A 16,798-nucleotide genomic window follows, 5' to 3' on the forward strand; every position below is an offset into this window, starting at 1 on the left:
CGTGCTTTACAGCCGCGTAATACGAGAATTTATCGCGCGTATTACGTATAGCAAAGTTGCCAGGAGCCGGTCGCGAGACGTCTTTTATTATCGGCCAGAAAGGTCCGTTGTATCGGCGCGTCGCCCTCCCACGCCCCCCCCCCTCTAGCTTTTGTCAGCGTTTTCGAGTTTTCGCCACCCCCGCCCTCTACCGGTGATCAATGTTATTCCTTTGGCTTCCTGCGACGACGCCGTATTTCCGCGTGTTACGAGAGATACGAGAGAACACTATCCAACGCCAGTAGATTTTCGCCCAGAAACCGACTGCGCCGGACCCGGCATTCACCGTGCAACCTTTTGCCTCGATTATTTTCAATGGCGCTTTCCAGACACGGGTAATAGCGTCTACCCGGCACGCTCGTCGAACAAACGACAAAGAAAATACGAGACGCTCCCACTTCGCTTTACGAGCCAACCGAAAACGAATCGCTTCCCTTCGTACGCGAACCGACTTCTTGGGCGAACGTTTTCCGCGCGGATTGAAATCGGTTGACGAATGGGGACAACTCGGAGAAATATGCACTTACGGAAAGACGTAACGCGTTCCCAGCCAACGTACGGCGGGAATAATCGTTTCTGGGGCGAATTTACGTCGTCTGCGTAGCAACAGCAGCTTGCTTCTTTACTGCGCAGTTTCACGGGCACTGACACGTGTCGCGACCTAACCTCGAATTTTACACTTTGTTCTGTCGCGCCTAAATCGCTATATTCTAATATCCTGCACATTTCTGAATGGCTTGGAGGGGTTCTAACTATCTTTCTCTTAGTTCTGATCACAATTTAGACACTAGAGTCGATTTTCTAACGCAATTTATTCGATTTCGAAACCGAGACACTCACGCACGATGCACGCTCGACCGCCGCCATTACGCGAGTGCGCAGTCGGTGTGGAATCTGTAATTTCCGCCATTATCGATATATGGAGCTATCGGTATCCGAATGGAAATTAATTTTTGTTCTCGCGAGTTTTAAAATTTGATTCCTGCATAGAATTTTGGGGTTATAACAAGATGGGATCGTTTTTTCTGTTGATGAACGTCATTTTATGTTCAAAATACTTATTTTAACGTTCGTGCATTGTATGGAACACACTATTTAGAATATTCTGTTGGACTATAGTATTCTAATAGTGTATTGTTAACAACGAATAATTATGATAAATACTGCGTAGCGACAGGATCTCGCTTCTTTACTGCGCAGTTTCACGTGTCGCGACCTAACCTCGAATTTTACACTTTCCTCAGTCGCGCCTAAATCGCTATATTCTAATATTCTGCACATTTCTGAATGGCTTAGAAGGATTCTAACTACCTCCACCTTAGTTCTGATCACAATTTAGACACTAGAGTCGATTTTCTAACGCTATTTATTCGATTTCGAAACTGAGACATTCACGCACGATGCACACTCGACCGCCGCCATTACGCGAGTGCACAGTCGGTGTGGAATCTGTAATTTCCGTCATTATCGATATACAGGGTGTGATCACCCCTGGGAAAAATTTTAATAGGGGATTCTAGAAGCCAAAATAAGACGAAACTCCAGAATACCAATTTGTTGATGGAGACACCGTTAAAAAGTTATTAACAATTAAATTCAAAAGTTTCAAATCGTTTTAGAAAAATTATTTTTGGTTGCAGGGGTCAATTATAAGCATTTTTGGTCATTACATATACCCCCAAAATCCTAACCACTTTCGAGAAAAAAAATCGAGTAGGTGTTGAAATTTTTTGGCAGAAAAAAAAATTTTTCGAATCGTTTAAAAAAAATTATTTTCGGTTCCAAGAGTCGATTGCAATCATTTTTTATCATTACACATACCCTCAAAATCCTAACCACTTTCGAGAAAAAAAATCGAGTAGGTGTTGAAATTTTTTGGCAGAAAAAAAATTTTTCAAATCATTCTAAAAAAAATATTTTTGGCTGTAGGAGTCAATTACAACCATTTTTGGTAAAGAGTCATATCCCCGAAATCCTACTCATTTCGTAGAAAAAAATTCGAGAAGGTGTGAAATTTTTCGACAAAATTAAAAAATTTCAAATCGTTATAAAAAAAATATTTTCGGTTGCAGGGGTCAAGTACAATCATTTTTGGTGAATAGTCATACTCCCGAAATCCTAGCCATTTTCGAGAAAAAAATTTAAATAGATGGACAAATTGCCATTCTACACCCGCAACTTTGAACGTTAATAACTTTTTAAGGAAGCCTCCATCAACAAATTAGTATTCTTCATTTTCATCTTATTTTTGCCTCTAGAATCCCCCATTAAAATTTTTCCCAGGTGTTCACGAGTTTTAAAATTTGATTCCTGTATAGAATTTTGGAGTTATAAAAGATGGAATCGTTTTTTCTATTGGGGAACATCAATACTTCTTTTAACACATTATTTAGAATATTTTGTTGGTCTAGAGTACTCTAATAGTACTTTGTTAACAACGAATGATAATGATAAATACCTGCAATGACAAACTTCCTTGTAACTTAGCAGTGGATGTTAAGTTCACTTACCTGAAACAAAAAGAGAAAATCTAGTTAGTAAGAACGACAATACTTCTAAGTTGAAATTGAAAAGAAACTATTGATCTCAGAAAATAATAAAATAAATGAAAGTCGATATAAAATCAGTTGTTTTCCCCGATTCGATAGCAGTTCGACCGCGCGGGGAACGTAAGAATGCGATCCATGCGTGGCCAGCGGAGGGTGGGTTCCGTCTGCGTGGAAATTGCAGCCGAAAACGCGCTGGATCGCGGATTATGGATCGCGGTCCGACGACGTCGAGGTCCGCTTCGGTTCTCGCAAGTGGAATACCTCGGTAAACCAAACTCACAATCAGCGAGGGAAGGCATCCACGGGCAAAGCCGCCGTAGGAAAGCCGAATACCGAACGCCTGTGTTCTTCCCCCGTTCGTCGTTCATGACCTGTCCCTATATCCGGTTCCTTTGACGCGGACGTAATCTCTTCTGTCCCCCGCTAACCAGTTTCAACGACGGAAACGGAGCACCTTTGTCCAGGGCTCCCAGAAACGCCACAGGGGACGATTGCACGAGACGTTTTTGGGATAATTGAACCAGCAAAATGGGAAAACAACCCGGTCTGTTCACTCTCGAGAACACTCTATTCGAAGACTGGGCCAAACTTAACAAAACTTGACACTTTACCGACCGCGTAGCCCGTTAATCGACTGTTTTACCGACCACTAGCCCATTAATCGACTGTTTTACCGATCAACGGCCCATTAATCGACTGTTTTACCGACCGACAGCCTACCAATCGACGTTTTTATCGACCGATAGCCTATTAATTGGCGTTCCACCGCCAATGCTTACCATCTGGCGTCACTTCGCTTGATTATCGGCGTGGAATCAAACGGCGGAAGACAAGCGGTAGGGCAAATGCGTTCGGACGTTATCGCGAGGTTCGATCTGCGATTATTTCAGGATAATCCCCCGGGCGGGATTACTTCCGACGGAGTAGCTACGAAGGAATATTCAAGGGATTAGGAGAGGAAGGTCTGACGAGCACGGGTCACTCGTACGCCGACTCCGGGACCGTATGTACGAGAGCGTGCGGGGGCGAATCGCTGTCGAAGCTTATCGTGCTCGAGTTTCCGGTTCAAGTTCCGCTATAAATAGAACCCGGGCGATCCTGGAGCGTTCCGCGGCCTCCTCGACCGGGGGAAATGGAAGATCGAAAAATATTTCGTGGCTTCCCGGGAATGATTCGGATCCAATTCCTGTATCGGGAGCTACTTTTCGCAGAATGTTATCGCGGCGGAGTATTACCCGGCAGATCGGTCGGTTCGTCGGAATCAAAACGGGATGCATTCACGGACGAGATCTCCAACGGTTCCGGTCACGCTCGGGGCATGAGAAACTACCCCAAACTCGCGTGCAGACTGAGAACGAAACCGGGGGAAGGAAAGCAAAAAGTCGATCGAAAAATCTGGTTAGGCCGAATGAAACCCACCTAAAATGAAATATAATTAAAAATCAATTTTTTTAATTTGATAAATTCTATTGTTTGTTGATTCTGAGTAATTTTAGAGCAAATTTTAAACACTGTAGAACACAGTCGAGGGCTTTAATGACTGCCACGGTTCGATCGCAATATTTGCAATCGTTATCAAACGCGACTCGATGACAATCGAGTTTTCGAAATGTTTCTCACTTTCTAAAAACTATCAATTCAACACCAATTTCATATTGTTGGGTTATTTGTTGTACAAAGTGTCCCGCAATCAGCGGTGCAGACTAGCTATGAATTAAAAAAAAAAAAAATGGATCGAGAACGGTCTATAACGATTTTTCGTAATTGGCTCCGTTTTCGAGATAATTGGTCTTGAAACGCTATTTGCTAAACGGTTCGATGAATTTAACCATCTATTGCGCTCCTGCGTGATGTTTAAAAATATTTAAAAAATTCTTTTACCCTTTAGAAAAAAGGAATATTTTAAAAATGAATTTTCCGGATAACGTAACTCTCGGTAGAAAAAAATATTTTATTCCACGTTTTACTTTCTCGTTGGTCGTTACACGCACTATGATATATGCTCGCGGTGTACGACATCCGTTTCCAATGGTTTTACGACAAATTCCATCCATAAAAAGGGCGATATTCACGACAAAGGATCGCCAGAGAAATATGTTTCAATATTTTCCTGGCCCCCACGCCCCCCCAACAAGAAAAGAATTAATCGAAGGAGACTGGGTGGAACGAATGTTTGCCAACCGAATTAAAAATCTTTTATTCAACAGATATACTCCTTTATGGGCGAGGAAAAAATATACAAGGGACTTCGAATTTTTGATGGTTCCATTATTCGTTGTTTTTGATATCCACGAGTTTTCGAAGGTACATTATACAGGGTGTTCGGCCAACCCTGGGAAAAATTTTGATAAGGGATTCTAGAGGCCAAAATAAGACGAAAATCAAGAATACCAATTTGTTGATGGAGGCTTCGTTAAAAAGTTATTAACGTTCCAAGTTGCGGCTGTAGAAAGGCAATTTGTCCATCTTCTTGAATTTTTTTCTCGTAAATGTGTAGGATTTTTGGGGTATGTGTAATGACCAAAAATGATTGTAATTGACCCCTACAGCTAACAGTATTTTTTTCAGAACGATTTGAATTTTTTTAATTTTGTCGAAAAATTTCACACCTTCTCGAATTTTTTTCTAGGAAATGAGTAAGATTTCGACGGTATGTCTAATGACCAAAAATTATTCTAATTGACCCGAGAACCTAGAAATAATTTTTTTAGAACGATTCGAAATTTTTTTTTTCGACGAGAAATTTAGGCGCCTACCCCCTGTCGATTTTTCTTGAAAATTAGTTATTCATTTTTAATAATTTTATTTGAAGCCCTACAGAAAAGTTGTTTAATACCATTTTGTAGGTACCCATGAGCCCTACTTTAGAAAAAAGTTTCATTGAAATATATTCACTATTGCAGGAATTATGGTCGTTTGAAGTTTGGACCATTTTTATGGGGTTTTTCTCACTTTACGGGGTTAAGGAACAACTTTTTCAATATTGTTAGAATTTCTATGTATTCTCTATTAAAATACGCGTTGTTTGCTTTTTTAAACATTAAAATCGTCCAATCCGTTCAGAAGTTATGACGTTTTAAAGATTCGCATAAAGGCAGACATTTCTGGCCATAAATTATATTTTCGGTAAGGAATTTTTTTCTCGAAAATGCGCAGGATCTCGGGGGTATGTGTAATGACCAAAAATACTTGCAATTGACCCCCGCAACCGAAAATAATTTTTCTAAAACGATTTGAAATTTTATTTTTTCCGTCGAAAAATTTCACACCTTCTGGAATTTTTTTCTAGAAATTGGATAGGATTTCGAGGGTATATCTAATCACCAAAAATGATTGTAATTGACCCCTGCAACAGAAAATATTTTTTCCATAACGATTCGAAATCTTTGAATTTAATTGTCAATAACTTTTCAACGAAGCCTCCATCAACAAATTTTTATTCTTAATTTTCGTCTACTTTGGCCTCTAGAATCCTCCATTAAAATTATTCCCAGTGGCGGTCAAACACCCTGTATAGAAACAGCACAACTTGTAAACTCTGTTTCGACAGGAAAGCAGTCGAACATCATAAGCGTCTCGCGGGGCGAAAAGTTTGAATTTCCCGGGCGTCGTGAGTCCACATCGACGAAGTAAACGCGAGAACATCTTCCTGCCACTGAAATGGAAGCTTCCGGTTTTTCGATAGTTCCCAATTTAAACAAAAATTGAAAGTTATTGAAACGTTCGGCTTAAAGACACCGGATAAAAAGAAATATCGAAATGTAGGGGGGTGGTTTCGTTGAATCACGATTAGCAGAGAGCCAGAGTAAAGCTCGAAGGTCCGAACGGCCGAGTGCGTACTTTATTACGTAATATTCGCGGCGATTTCGACCGTCGGTGGTAGCCAGGGGTGAAATACTCGACGCAAGGGGGGGAAAAGGGGCGCAACAGTGGCGGGAGGGGTGGGTTGCGGCACATGGGGTGAAGGAAGATGGAAATATGGCGTTCTCAACGGCGCGATGCTTTAAAAACGAGCGGTAATGCTGGAACGAGAATTATTGTACGGCAGCTGCCGTGTTATTACCTTCGACGCTGGAGACGAATGTTCGAAAGTGCGAAACGCGCGGATATTAACGCGTACCGGGTGCAGAAGCTGCGTAACAGGTTCAAAAAATCGATTTTCATTACCCATGCGTCGATATTTCAAAGAGATTGTACGGGGAAATTTCATTTGTGCTCTACTTTGTCGATTGGGCCAATGGTACTCACGTATGCGTGAGTTTGGCTGGCAACGGGAGGAGATTTTTAGAAAATTTTTATGGCGAATTTTGTTTTGTTTGATTTATTTGGGATCAGAGTGATATTTGATGAAAATTGCCTCTGAAAATTTCATTTGAGCTCCACTTTGTCGATTGGATGACTTGGTACTCACGTATGCGTGAGTTTGGCTGGCAACGGGAGGAGATTTTTAGAAAATTTTTATAGTGAATTTTGTTCTGTTTGATATATTTGGGATCAGAGAGATATTTAATGAAAATTGCCTCTGAAAATTTAATTTGAACACCACTTCGTGACTTGAATAAGTATACTACTCACGTATACGTGACTTTGGCCGGCAACGAAAGGAAATTTTTAAAATATTCTAATAGTAAACTCTGGTTTATTTGCTATATTTAAGCCCAGAGAGATATTTCCTCGCCAATTACTGGACATTATTATCGTTACTGAGAAGTTTGCGATAGTTTGAAGGAGTTTGAGCTTATTTAGCGAAATTACGATCGGTCGATAGCTATTGGCTCGAACGTAAAGTTCTGATTTTTAGGTCAAATTTAAGAGGCGAGTTTTTTTATATTTAGATACAAATTTATTGATCAATATACCTGGTGTCCCACTTAATTCGAGCACTGTATAAATACCTCCGTTGCTGTCGATACTACGTCCACGATTTATCACCAGGAAATATCGATAACAAACACTGAGTTTCACAAAATACAAAACAACACAGAACCGTTTGTCAACTTCCGTTTGTTTAAATTTTGTTTGTCTTACCAACGCTCCAACACGAAATTTAGATACCTTCTTCTTTTCAAAAAACTACCCCTAACTCGGTCCAGAGGTGTGGAATAATTTCTTTGGAACTGGTAGATCGAAATTCAGTCTGCAAAATGGAACTCGAGCTTCTTTCGCGGCTCCAAGGGACCCTTTTCGTGGCGTTTCGAACGCGCTGGGAATTCGCGCGCGTGAAAGGAATTGGCGATCATCGGCCGCGCAAACTGATTGGCAGAGCGCTTAATGTCGTTTCGCTGCCACTCAAACGTCCGCGATTTTCCCGGTCAATTAGCGCGCGAATAGGCGCGTGACCAAAATTTTGCCCCAGAACGACGGATCCCGTCGTTCCGAGCTTATCCTCCTGATTAACGCTCCCGGGCCACCGTCGAAATGCCCCGAATTCCGCCATAGAGACCACTACACCCCCGCATGCAACAGTTCCTTACTTTTGGCCGGCGCCATTTTGGATAATTTTTGTCTCAGGTTTCAGGAAAATTAGAAATTGAATATTGGCGGGTTGGAAAAAAAGAAATTTATTTGTGGAGAGTTTTGCAATATTTTGAGAATTTAACCCTTAATAATATGGGTGAAAATTCACCCCCCAAATGCAGCAGTTCCTTGCTTACAACAGGTGCCATATTGGGACAATTTTTATCTCAAGTTTGGAACATAAATTTAATCGAAAGAGGAGCAAATTGACGATGTTTGCTCTGGTTTGAAAATTTTTGACACAGAATATAAACAAATACCTCATATTTTAAGTAGTCAAGTTTCGAATACAAATTTAATCGAAAGTAGAGCAAATTGACGATGTTTGCTATGATTTGAAAATGTTTGACACAGAATATAAACGAATACCTCACATTTTAAGTAGTCAAATTTCGAATACAACTTTAATCAAAAGTAGAGCAAATTGACGATGTTTCCTCTGGTTTGCACATGTTTGACACGAAGTGTAAACACCTCACAATTTAAGTAGTCAAGTTTGGAACATAAATTTAATCGAAAGAAGATCAAATTGACGATGTTTGCTCTGGTTTGCACATGTTTGACACGAAGTATAAACACTTCAGAATTTAAGTAGTCAAGTTTGGAACATGAATTTAATCAAAAGAAGATCAAATTGACGATGTTTGCTCTGGTTTGCACATGTTTGACACAGAATATAAACGTACACCTCACACTTTAAGTAGTCAAGTTTCGAATACAAATTTAATCAAAAGAAGAGCAAATTGACGATGTTTGCTCTGGTTTGAATATGTTTGACACGAAGTATAAACACCTCACAATTTAAGTAGTCAAGTTTGGAACATAAATTCAATCAAAAAAAGATCAAATTGACAACGTTTTCTATGGTTTGAAAATGTTTGACACGAAGTGTAAACACCTCACAACTTAAGTAGTCAAATTTCGAATACAAAATTTAATCAAAAGTAGAGCAAATTGACGATGTTCGCTCTGGTTTGCACATGTTTAACACAAAGTGTAAACACCTCACAATTTAAGTAGTCAAGTTTGGAACCTAAATTTAATCAAAAGAAGATCAAATTGACGATGTTTGCTCTGGTTTGAAAATGTTTGACACAGAATATAAACGTACACCTCACACTTTAAGTAGTCAAGTTTCGAATACAACTTTAATCGAAAGTAGAGCAAATTTACGATGTTTGCTCTGGTTTGCACATGTTTGACACGAAGTGTAAACACCTCACAATTTAAGTAGTCAAGTTTGGAACATGAATTTAATCAAAAGTAGAGCAAATTGACGATGTTTGCTCTGGTTTGCACATGTTTGACACGAAGTGTAAACACCTCACAATTTAAGTAGTCAAACTTCAAATTTTAATCGAAACTTTCCTGAGGTGATTAAAATTTGAGACACTGTTCGCAAAGTGTGCAGGCCAGACGCAGCTCAAACCACGTCAAACCATCGTTTCGCCGGGTTTCTCGTTTAATAGTCCCGCGGAAAGTTGGCTGGTTCCCCCGATCGGGACTCGGTGTAGTAATAATTAATAACAATGAAGGTTGTAACGCGATTAATTCCGCGGTTATCGTCGGCATGGTCGATGTTTGGACTCGTGCTGGTTTGAGTGACGGGAAAATTGCATTAACCGGTTACAGCCAGCCGCGAGATACCCATGGGCGCCGCCCGTTACGCGGCGTTAATATCGCTTTTAAGGTATTTAAATTTTGCATTAAGCTCGTTAGCTCGTTGAAACGGTGTCGGAGAATTACAAGGAAGGTTACCTCCGCGGCGACGACGACCCTGACACACAAACAGAAACGCACACAGTCGGATCCGCCATCCGGCCGATCTTGCGCCGCGCGTTAGCTTTGATCACGGACGCGAACAATGAGGCGCTAATTAGGACGATAGCTGTTTCGGAAGCCAACCGATCGTTATCACGGCTCGGAATTTCGCCGCGGTCACGAAGTCAAGCGGGGAGGCATTCGACACGGGGGGGAGAGGGGGTGCAGTTCAGAGAGAACGAGAAATCTGATGGGAACGCCATCTTTTTTCGTTGGCAGTCGCAGGTCAAAGATTGTTGTTTAGAGACTCAGATTTTGGTTGGGTTGAGTTATTGGAGACTTTGGGGGATGATAATTTTAATAGAACAACTTAATAGAGGATATTGGTGATTTTTTGGTGATAGAAATTGGGATGGAATCGCCATTTTTGTTGTTAGTAGTTGGAGGACAAAGGTGGCTGCTGAGATGATAATTTGGGAGATGATAACTTTAGTCTACAAATTTAATATAGGATATTGATGATATTTTGACGATAGAAATTGGGATGGAATCTCCATTTTTGTTGTTAGTAGTTGGAGGACAAAGATGGCTGCTGAAATGAGGGTCAGAGACTCAGACTTTGGTTTGATTGAGTTATTGGAAGCTTTGGGGGATGATAATTTGAACCTACCAATTTAATATAGGATATTGGTGATATTTTGATGATAGAAATTTGGATAGAATCGCCATTTTTCTTGTTTTGAACTAGAGAAGAAAGATGGCTGCTGAAATGAGGATCAGAGACTCAGACTTTGGTTTGGTTGAATTATTGGAAGCTTTGAGGGATAATTTTAACCTACCAATTTAATATAGGATATTGATGATATTTTGATAATAAAAATTTGGATAGAATCGCCATTTTTCTTGTTTTGAACTAGAGAACAAAGATGAAAGAAAGAAACATTTTTTGGGATGATAAATTTAACCTACCAATTTAATATAGAATACTGACGATATTTTGATGGAATCGCCATTTTTCTTGTCACTAGTTAGAGGACAAAATGGCCGCTGAAATGAGGTTAGAGTTAGTTGAATTATGTTAAGCTTCGAGGGATGATAATTTGAACCTACCAATTTAATATAGAATATCGATAATTTTTTTATGGAATCGCCATTTTTCTTGTTACTAATTGTAGCACAAAATGGCTACTGAGACTCAGTTGGTTTGGTTAAATTATTGAAAGCTTTGGGGGATGATAATTCTATCCTACAAATTTAACATAGAATACTGATGATTTTTTTATGGAATCGCCATTTTTCTTGTCACTGGAGAACAAAGATGGCTGCTGACATGAGGATCAGAAACCTACTCTTTAGGTACCATTTGGTTAATTTGCAATACTTTTAACACTCCTCTAATCAATAATCAATATCCATACGTTTCTTCTACAATTATAACATCAACAAATAGAAATTACTCTCAAAATCTTCCAGTATCGACAAGTTCCTAACGTTTCACTGCACCGAAATATTTTCAAAAATGAATCCCAATGAACAAACAACCCTTAATATATCTATTCACAATATTTCAAAGAATTCTCGTTGCAGATGGTCCATGTTGATGCTTGTTTGAAGCGTTCCAGCGTACCCTAAAATAACAATGGCAGGTACCGGGGCCACCTGGTCCCTATTTACATACGAAATGTCCAACATTCTTTCTTTTCTCATGCTTTTTTGACCACTGGGACTCATCGACGGAATTTACACACGAGAATCCTGCGGGATAAGAGTGTCGTTAGGAAGATTGACTGTTAGAGACGTTCGACCGCAACTGTTCGAAGGTTGAGACGTAACTCTCGGAAGTCGGAACATAACTCTCGGTTTTCAGCCACGTCTGCGTGGATGACGGATCGGTGCAGACCGAGGGAAAGTCGTTGGGGTTAAGGAAATGGTTCGAGGGTAAGTGGGTTCCCGAAAACTTGGGAACGTAACAATTCTGGGAACTGGACTGCCGGCCAAGAGTAACTGTCCATGGCACTCTGACGAATGTTCAGCCACCACGTGTCCCAAGTTTCCTGCAAACGTTAACCAACTTCCATCTGGATACGAATTTCACAAAAATAAACAATTTTTATTTAGGAATTTTCAACGAGTCAAAGATAAACCAATTTTTTATTTGATGTGAAATTATATAGATAGGATTTTCCAAGTGAAAAATGGGCAATCGATTTTTTATTTGATCTTAAATAATACAGGGTACAAATTTCCAACGAGTCAAAAATAATCAATTTTTTATTTTACCTCAAATTATATATGTTCGACCACACCTGGGAAAAATTTTAATGGGGGATTCTAGAGGCCAAAATAAGTCGAAAATGAAGAATACTAATTTGTTGATGGAGGCTTCGTTAAAAAGTTATGGAACGTTTAAAGTTGCGGTTGTAGAACGACAATTTGTCCATCTACTTGAATTTTTTTCTCGAAAATGCGTAGGATTTTTGGGGTATGTGTAATGACCAAAAATGATTGTTATTGACCTCTACAGCTAACAGTATTTTTTTTAGAACGATTTGAAATTTTTCAATTTTGTCGAAAAATTTCACACATTCTCGAATTTTTTTCTCGAAAATGCGTACGATTTCGGGGGTATGTCTAATGACCAAAAATAATTGTGGTTGACCCCCACAACCGAAAATAATTTTTCCAGAACGATACTATAAAAAAAAATTTGTTGTGTTTAAATAATATAGTTTGACGAATACGATGCCTCGGAGAAGACTGTAAATAAATGATTGTCGCGGATAGAAATTGTGCAGATGTTTTGGGGGGGAGATTATTGTTAAGTAAACGGTTTAACAATTGGCGAAACCGACGGAGATACAGCGTCCTGGGTGAAGTGGGGCAGGCGTTCCGGCTCAGGCCGACCCTCGGGTAGTTTTCGTTCAAGTAGCGACTAACAATTACTCTTCCACCCACTTTAAACTCGCTATTGTGTTTCGCATTAGGAACCCCGGGAGTCAAGTAAGGAGAAAGAGAAATTGAGTGCATTTCGGTAGTAATTTGTCGACCGAGCAGTTTATTTCCCCGCGATGGAGCTCGTGTCAAACTTTTAAAGGGGTTTTTCTCGCAAATGGCTACCCAAAATCGGGGTCAGGCTGGCCACGTTGTTACTTAACGCATAATTGCTCGCAATTCAATACTAAATACAGAAATAACGAGAGATTTTACACCCAAAAATTTTATATAAAATTCCCCTATTTATTTATTTATTTTGAAACGGAGTAACAAAATTATAAATGCAGCTAAACATAAACATACCAGAGATCATACCTAGGTACAAGACTTATGAAACTTATGTAAGTTGTCATAATATTCTTAGAAGTTCACTTTTTAGCTTGTGAGTATCAAAATTTAATATTTCTTGGTAAAAAAATGGAAACATGCAAGTATTTGGGGGTTCAGAGATGCGGAGGTGTCTTTGGAGGCGTTGAAAATAAAACAATGAAGCTTGAGAAGTGATCCAAATTTGAAATCTACATGTCTGGGAACGATGGCGCTTCTTCATTAAACAATTATTCAACTTAAAATCACGTTATTTATTTAATAAATCACGAAAAACTGAAACAATTGAGGTAAACATTCTTAGAAGCTTACTTTCTAGCTTGCAAATATTAAACTAGTAATTTCTCAGTAAAAAACCGAAAAATAGGAGTATTTTTGTGTTGAGAGATGCGGAGGTGTCTTTGGAGGCGTTGAAAATAAAACAATAAATCTTGAAAAGTGATCCAAATTTGGAATCTACATGTCTGGGAAGGGTGGCGCTTCTTCCTTAGACAATTATTCGATTTAAAAAATGAAACAGTTGATGTGAACAACTTATAAACTATATAACAATGAACGAGTAACAAAATTACAGATTGCAACTAAACATAAACGTACCAGAAGTCATACCTAGTTACAATTTTTATGAAATTTATGTAAGTTGTCCTAATACTAGAATCTTACAAAAACTGATGAAAAGTAAATGGACGTTAATTAAATAAATTTGTTAAATATATCAAATTTTAAGAGATCGATTTTTTAGTGGCTCGAGGGTAATGTTTCCGGTTGAAAAGAAATCTGACGCCGGTTGTATCGGTTTTTAGACGTTCGAATCGCCGCGTAAAAGCCTCCCCCTTGATTCTTAGCCGTCGACGTCGAAACCGGAAACAATGGAAGACGTCTGACGAAACTCGAGGAATATTCCGGTATTCCATCGCGTAACGAAACCGTGACCGAGGAATACGATTACACCCGTGAAGATTTAACTTTCCTGGGGATCGGGGAACGATTCCGAATAATACAGCGGACATATTTCGTTACCAGAGTTCGCGTTTCCGGTTCCATGGAGACTGCGGGGGAGTTGTTCGTCCGGAACGGGAACGACTATTTGCATTTCTGTTGTTGCCCCGTAAGAAGAACGTCAGATCGATCGGAGATGTCTCGAAAATAAAGGCCTGAAACTAGCTGAGGAATTTCAAGCTTTGCAATTTTATATTTTGGGTCCTCAGGCCCCAAATTATAATTTCTCGATTATTGAAAATTTGTGCACAGGGTTTTAGGTCGTCTCTGCATTCTTTGGAAAGTCAGATAGGATCGATATGGAGCTGAGAATGCTTTGCAATTTTATATTCTGGGTCCCCTGGTCCCAAATTACAATTTCTCGATTATTGAAAAATTGTACAAGGTTTCTTGGCGTCTCTGCATTCTTTGGAAAGTCAGATAGGATCGATATGGAGCTGAGAATGCCTTGCAATTTTATATTCTGGGTCCCCCGGTCCCAAATTATAATTTCTCATTTATTGCAAGATTGTAGATGGTTTCATGGTGTCTCTCCATTCTTTAGAATGTCAAAGAGAATCGACACGAAGCAGATGCTCAAACTTTGCAATTTTATATTTTGGGTCCTCTGGTCCCAAATGATAATTTCTCGATTAGATTGTTGCCAATTGCATGGACAGTCTGGTACTAATAAAAGCCTGAAACTAACTGAGGAATTTCAAGCTTTGCAATTTTATATTTTGGGTCCACTGGTCCCAAATTATAATTTCTCTTTCTTTCTCAGTTCCATGGCGTTTCTCTGTTGTTGTGGAAGCCAGATAGGATCGATACGAAGCACAGGCTTCTGCACGTTTGTTGCCTCATCTTCGAGACTCTTAATTTCCGGTTCTTCTTCTTGCCCTGTCGGTTTCACGATCTTTCATATCGCCAACACTCGTTCTCACTTATCTGTTTCTACTCCGTCTTATCGAGCTTCTAAATTCCAAGTCTCGTTCCCCTATCTTTCTCCTCGAGATTCACGATCCTCTATCCAGCGCTCCTCCATCCTGGTACCTTTTCATTCGTCAACGCTTCGAACTTCTCCTTCGGTTATCAACTTGAACTTTTTGGGTTTGAAAATAGCCTCTGGCTCCCCCGTGCTGTTACATCGAGTCCTCGCGGAATTTTAAACCAGTATTTCAAGCTCCGTACTTGCACGAAAGCTCCATTAATCGGGGGATGTGTTGCCAATGGAGAATTGACAAAATATTGCTCGATTTCCTCGTTCGTGGAGGGTTGATAATAATTATCGGTGATTATCGTCGAGAGGCCCGCATAATTAGAACGAAAACACGCGTCCACGGATAGGCTCCACCCGCATCTATTCCTCGATAAACCGATACGCAACTCTTCTTTTGTATGGCGGACGTAACTCGCCAATCTAAACTCGGCTACGTCGCATCAATTTCCGATAGACACGGCGTAGTTGTGTCATCGAACGGTACGGTACAGCGTCGGGAGGAGCATTTACAACTTCGACATCCAACGACACAACAGGATTGCCTGGGGAGGGGGAGGGGTGAGAATGGAATCGGCGAGAGGAGACCCCGGTAAGAGCTTCCCTCGACGAAGGCAACATCGATCTCTCTTTTCCTTTCTTATCTCGTCGATGCCTCGAGATGGAGGTCCCCCGGTGTTCTTACGGTGACTTGGATTTTCCACCGAACCCGACGTCAGCCTGGAAACCACGAGGCTGGAAAGCGCGATGACGCGGCCGAATCGTGGATGGGGGGGGGATTTCGGGGCAAACTACGGCGGTGAATAATTTTTCTTCCGGCCGAAACCCCTGTCGTTCCAACGCGTTTCCTTTGAAAGCTCGTCTCTAATGGTCGCTGATACACCGCGAAACCTCGAAACGTTCTTTATTTGATAGTTGGGGGCTCGAAAACAGTGGAGCAATTGGGGTGAATGTGCTTAGAAGCTTACTTTCTGGGTTGCGAGTGTTAAACTTTAATATTTCTTGGGAGAAAGATAGGAACATGGGAGATTTGAGGGTCTAGAATGCGGAGGAGTCTATGGGGGCGTTGAAAATAAAATAACGGAGCTTGAAAAGTGATTCAAATTTGGAATCTACAGGCCTGGAGACTGTGGCGCTTGTTCATTAAACAATCGTTCAACTTAAAATCGCATTACTTATTTAATAAATCACCGAAAATTGAAACAATTGAGGTAAACATTCTTAGAATCCCTCTGTCCAGGTTGTAAACCCAACAATTTAATATTTCTCAGTAAAAAAAACCCAAAAATGACGCATTTGGGAATCAGAGAGATGTGGAGGACTTTATGGGGGCGTTGAAAATGGACCAGTAAAGCTTGAAAAGCGATCCAAATCGGGTGTCTACGCATCCGGAGAGAGTGGCGCATCATCGCTAAGCAATCATTCAACTTAAAATCGCGTTATTTATTTAATAAATCACGAAAAATTGAAACAATTGAGGTAAACAATCTTAGAATCCCACTGTCCAGGTTGCAAATCTAACAATTTAATATTTTTCAGTAAAAAAACCCAAAAATGACGCATTTGGGAGTCAGAGAGATGTGGAGGACTCTATGGGGGCGTTGAAAATGGACCAGTAAAGCTTGAAAAGCGATCC

General features: G+C 40.2%; 1 protein-coding gene across 3 annotated transcripts in view; it reads right to left on the minus strand.

Moving 5' to 3' along the window:
* Positions 1-16,798, minus strand: part of Sema1a (semaphorin 1a) — a 365,473-nt gene that overhangs the window by 233,803 nt on the left and 114,872 nt on the right. The gene's annotated exons all lie outside the window — the stretch shown is intronic.

Source organism: Colletes latitarsis, chromosome 12 (genome assembly GCF_051014445.1).
Source record: "Colletes latitarsis isolate SP2378_abdomen chromosome 12, iyColLati1, whole genome shotgun sequence".
Taxonomy (NCBI): domain Eukaryota; kingdom Metazoa; phylum Arthropoda; class Insecta; order Hymenoptera; family Colletidae; genus Colletes; species Colletes latitarsis.